The sequence below is a fragment of the Bufo bufo genome, chromosome 3 (assembly GCF_905171765.1).
Source record: "Bufo bufo chromosome 3, aBufBuf1.1, whole genome shotgun sequence".
Lineage (NCBI taxonomy): Eukaryota > Metazoa > Chordata > Amphibia > Anura > Bufonidae > Bufo > Bufo bufo.
The window spans coordinates 307,788,331-307,794,560 of record NC_053391.1 but is presented as its reverse complement, the minus strand read 5'-3'; positions in this window follow the sequence as shown (position 1 = coordinate 307,794,560).

The window sequence follows — 6,230 nt, the reverse complement described above, 5'->3', positions numbered from 1 at the left end:
TTATCAATATGGACACGACTGTAAAAGGACTTTATATGTACGTTTCTTCAACAATCCCTCGAGCCAGACAATCGGTCAGGGATGCACAGGTATAACGTAAGATAAAGTCTCTTACCTTGCAGCGCTGTCTTTTATATCTCCCCATCCCGGTCTGGATTATCCAAGTTGTCAGGAGATCATTGAAGTGTCATTTAGTTGAGCCCCGCGTTGAGGCGCCAAGATTTGTTGGGGCAAAATCCCCTTCTCTATGATTGTCGGGGTTCTATTTGAAGTTTTCTTTCTGAGCGCTTGGAGATTTGACACAGACACACTTGCTGAACTAAATTCTCTCTCTCCTTTATTTCACACAAACATACATTTTTATAACACTACAGATAAGCATAGACAAATCTGGCACACCACCAAAGGGGTGGAAAGCGAAACAAATTATCTGATTGGTTATTCATAAAAGGCAATACTTCCGCACCATACTAACTGAATTAGTCTTTAATGGTTAAAAACTTCTAATAATTAAAAAGACTCTGCAGCATCTTATCTCAAAGTTAGTATTCGTTAGGAGAGCATCCCTAAACTCAGGAAGAACATAACTCTCTCTTGTCTGTCAAATTCTGATAAGGAAGCAAGAGAGCTGCTAACCTTGGCCTTGTAGCTATCTATACACAGAAACTTCCTACATCCTGCCAGCTGGTTCATAAATTTTCCACATATGCACATGATGGATGACATGTTTATATATGGATTCTCATCCCTCACAGGGTGATATTTACTTGGGACTGTATGTTGAAGGCAGCTGGGAAGGGGGTAATGTAATTTACATGGGACTGTATTTTGGACGGGGTTGCAGATGGAGAGGGATGTTAATTACATGGGACTGTATATTGAAGGGGGCTGGAGAGATGGTGTGATATTATTTACATGGGACTCTATGGCAGAGGGAGGGGAGTGATGTTATGTACAAGGGACTGTATTTTGGAGCGGGCAGGAGAGATGGTGTGATGTTATTTACATGGGACTGTATGATAAAGGGAGGAATATAACTACAGGGGCACTTCAGGGGGCATTATAAATACTGGGGGCACTTCAGGGTGATCATTATAACAGTAGGGGGCAGTATAAATACTGGGGGCACTGTAGGGGTATTATAAATCCAGGGGACATCATATGCATTCTTATTACTACTGGGGGCTCTATAGGAGGGACTTATAGATCTGCCTTATTTCTACTAAGAGCACTATGGGGGCCTTTATTACTACTGAGGGGTCTGTAGATAGCTTTATTACTAGTGGGGGAACAATAGGGAGCCTTATTTCTACTGGGTGCCTGTGAGGGTATTATTAATACTTGAGGGCTTTTCTATGAATGGGGGCATTCTTGGGGAGCATTATCACTGTTGGGGGCACTGTAGGGGGCAGTATTACTAATGAGGTCATTCTAGAAGGGAATTACTATTGGTGGGACTATGAGGAGCAGTATTACTATGGGGGCACTAATTTTTCTTTAGGATAGTATTTGGGGGTATTGGGGAGCACAGTGAGCAGCAGGATAACACTGTGGGTACTCCAGGTTGGGGGATGATGATAGAAATGTGAGAAAGATAAGATGTCTGTGTGTCACACTCTGCAGAGACAAGGCAGCTGAGAGAAGTTATACGGACTGAATGGAGAAGATGATGACAGAGAAGATCTACAGGTGAAACTCGAAAAATTAGAATATCGTGCAAAGTTCATTTATTTCAGTAATGCAACTTAAAAGGTGAAACTAATATGAGATAGACTCATTACATGCAAAGTGAGATATTTCAAGCCTTTATTTGTTATAATTTGGATGATTATGGCTTACAGTTTATGAAAACCCCAAAGTTACAATCTCAGATACCCTTTGCCCAGGGGGTATGGATTAATTAGCTGACACTTAGGCTGGGTTCACACTTGAGCGTTTTACAGCGCGTTCAAACGCGCTGTAAAACGCTCAACACATGAAAACCAATGCTTCCCTATGGCCCTGGTTCTCACTTGAGCGTTTTACAGCGCTGAAAAACGCGCTGTAAAACGCCCTACGCTCAAACAAGTACTTGAGCTTCTTTGGGGCGTTTTGACGCGCGTTTGTGGCCATAGGACATTGCAGTCAATCACACAAACGCGCGTCAAACGCGCGTTTACTATTGCAAAAAACGCTCGTCAAAAACGCTCGTCAAAAACGCGCGTTAAACGCGCATATCAAAGACGCTCAGGTCTGAACCCAGCCTTAGTGTGACACTTTGAGCCTAGAATATTGAACCTTTTCACAATATTCTAGTTTTAAGCTGCATTAATGCAACTACTTTTAAGTTTCATTACTGAAATAAATGAACTTTTGCACGATATTCTAATTTTTCGAGTTTCACCTGTACATCGGAAGAGATGTCACCTGGGAGGCACTGTATGTGACAGGTGTGTGCTGCTGTATAGCAAGTACAGCAAAATGCGGTGTGCGGAGGAGGGGGGACCATATTCATTGAGGCTTGGGCCCCAAATCTTTTGAGACTCTACCAACGCCCCTGATGGCTGCAATCCTATATGATCACACTATGTATGTGCAGCGTCACACCATGACCACCACATTAGAAAACGGGGACATGCCCTCATGTAACATGGTGCCCAGACATGGGAAAAATTCAGGGCGCATGCACTAGCGCAAACAAACACCCATATGGCTCCCCATAATAGTGCCCCCTACACAACCCCCCCCCATAGACATACCATTAGTAGTAATGCCCTCCAAATTATGCACAACAACATAAACAGCAACTGAGCAAATACATTAATTACCCATAAAAACTATTTTTATTAAATATCTAATAAAAACGATCATAATACAAAGTAACCCCCAAAAAATATGAATGGAGATGGAATACCAATATAGAGCAGAACCACAATCTGTCTCAATAACAATCCTCAATGATAAGCAAATAATGCGTTGCAATTATTAACTATGGCACCATCACTAAGGGATTATTTCCCCCTGTCTATTCATACTGAAATTAACATATTCAGTACTCAAAATACCTGTTGCTGTGGGCTAAATTCCAACTTACACCAGGGTGAAGTTATAAGTAAGGGCTCATTCACACGAACGTATGTTGCCTGTTGCCGTATTGCGGACCGCATTTGCGGATCTGCAAAACACGGGCACCATTCCGTGTGCATTCCGCCTCACGGATGCGGACTCATTCACTTCAATGGGTCCGCAAATCCGGAGATGCGGAACGGAACACTACGGAAGCACTACAGAGTGCTTCCTGGGGTTCCGTTCCGTGCCTCTGCACCGCAAAAAGATAGAACTTGCTCTATCTTTTTGCGGAACGGATGGATCGTGGACCCATTCAAGTGAATGGGTCCGCGATCCGCATGCGGCTGGCCCGCGGTTGGTGCACGTGCATTGCGGACCGCAATTTGCGGTCCACAGCACGGGCTGCACGCGGTCGTGTGAACAAGCCCTAACAAAAATATAAAAGAAAAAATGCCATACCGAGTTGAAACAGTATTAGTGGTCCTGCCCCCGTACTTCGACGCACGTTTTGTGTATTATTCACTGACATTTTAACAAGCCTTGGGACATGACAAGGGGAAATAACCAAGCCAAATATCCGTCTGTGGATAGCTGTTTTTGGGTTTGCACCCTTCATCAGTACGGAGTAGGATTCTGGCTGGGTGAGTACTATGCTTTGGATGCAGCTTCAGTGGGGTACTGGCTCTCCTTAAAGAGACCAGCCCTGTATGGAGACTCCATGGAACAACTTCCACAAGCGCTAGCAAGATGGTTCTCTTTCCTTGGGAGATACCTTTGCATATGTTTTTTTGTCTCATGAAGAATTACCAATAAGTCTCCATACCATGGAGCACTTCAAGTAAATCCCCATATAGGGCTAGTCTCTTTAAGGAGAGACAGTACCCTACCTGCATCCAAGGCATTGCTCTCAGAAAGCCAGGACCCTACTTCATCTTGATGAGGTGCAAGCACCCAGAAACAGCTGTCTACAGATGGAATAAAGTTACCTGCCTATCAACGGTGAGTGCCGCTCGTTTTGTTTTCTTTTTCTTTTTATCACAGCTGTCTACAGATGATTGTTTGTAGGTTAAAAAGCCAGATTTTGACTCATAGGGAGCTACCTCAACAAGGTGGCGCTAGTGAGATAGTTCTTGGGTGATTGGTTGCTATGGGCAACTAAGCCAGTTTTCCTTTACACCAGTTTTGATAAATCTCCCCTAAGATGTTTGCAATTTGCACTAAGGCCTCTTGCACACGGCCGTTGTTTTGATCCATTCACTCCGTGTGCTGTCCGCATCCTTTGCTCCGTTCCGTGACCCTGCTCAAAAAATATAACATGTCCTATTCTTGTCCACGCTTTGCGGACAAGAATAGGCATTTATATTAAAGGCTGTCCGTGCCGTTCCGTAAATTGCAGAACGCGCACGGACACCATCCGTGTTTTGCGGATCTGCGATTTTGTGGACCGCAAAATCGCAGTGTGCATGAGGCCTAAATGTGCATGAGGCCTAAATGGAATACTTTTCCTTGAAAAAAAGTGAGCAAACGTGCTAACCAGTTATGTTTCTAGCACGTAACCAGTAGTGACTATCAAAACATTTGCTAGCATACACACAATCTTTTTTAATGGTATCATAAACTGAGCTCTGAGACCTCTGCATATCTTTAACATAAACATGGTTTGCTAGATTGCTAGCAAATATAGAGGCTAGATTTTACAAACAACCAGTGCACACTGACCAGTACTTGCAGTCAGATGTGTATTAAAGGAGTTTTGCCAAGTTTTTAAGTTATCCCCTGTCCACAGGTGCCATGATTGGCATTGGTCGTGGAACCTGTGAGGTTGGGGATGTGGCTCCCTCTGCCTTCCAATCAGAGCCCCCGCTGAAGTTCTCCAGGCCTGCCATGGTAAGCTCCCTGCTGCTGTGTGCACAAACCACAGCGCAGCAGGGATGGTGTAAAATCCTATTCACCCTAATAAATCTCTAGATTCACTTGGTCCTGAGGGTGGGACCAGGGGGTGAGCACCTTATTCATATAAGAAGGGGGTGAGCCGCTGTATTTTTCATATTTTCCCTAATAAATCTCTATTAGGGTGAATAGGACAAAGGATCAAAGGATTCCAGGTTCTAGCACCTAAGGGGGCTAATAGTTATTAAATAAAAAGTAAAAAAAAATTACAAATTTAAACTCACCCTCCTTTCCCTCCTGCTTTTACATATAAAAATATATTAACAATAAAAAAATACACATATCAAGTATCGCCGTGTCCTAAAAAGTATGAATTATTAAAATATTTTAAAAAGATTCCTGTGCAGTGAACGCAGCAATGGAAAAAAAATGAAACAAAAAATTTAATAACAGTGATCAAAAAGTCGAACATACCACAAAATTCATAACAATAAAAACTACAGTTTGTCCCACAAAACAAGCCCTATTATAGCATAGTGGATGGAAATATTAAAAAGTTAGGGCTGTTAGAAAATGGCAATACAAAGAAACGTAAGATTTTCTTTCAAAGGTTTTTATTTTTTTTAAAGTAGTAAAACAAAAAAATTATACAAGTTTGGTATCGCTGTATTCGTATTGAGCTGCCGAATAAGAATACCACATCATTTTTGTGAATGCCATGATGTCAAAAACCTTGGTGACATTTATTTTAATTTTTTTTCAATTTAACCCCACAAGGAAAATTTTTTCCATTTTTAATATAACTTATCCTGCAAAAAAATAAGCTTTTATATGGCTATATGAACATAAAATTTAAAAGATTATGGCTATTGGAATATGGGGAGGAAAAAACTAAAATGCCAGACCAAAAATGGGCCCGATACTTAAGGGGTTAAGGCTACATTTTCACGAAAGTGAAAAAAAATTCCCATTAAAAATGGACACTCAGTTTTTCATGCCCATTATTCAACCATTTGTGCATCTATTTTCTGTCCATTTTAAGTGAAAACCCCAGCCACTCCAGTGCCCTCAGTAATATTATGCCCCTCGTAATGCCCCCTGTATAAATAATGCACACCTTTGTGCCCCCGTAGTTATAATGACCCCCAGTTGTGATCCCAGTATAGATAATGGCCCCTTTATTGCCTCCCAGTAGTTATAAAAGTCTCCAAGTTGTGCCCCAGTATAGATATTAGCCCTGTTTGTGTCCCCATACATATATTTTGTCCCTGCTTTCCTCTTATCCAGGCTAG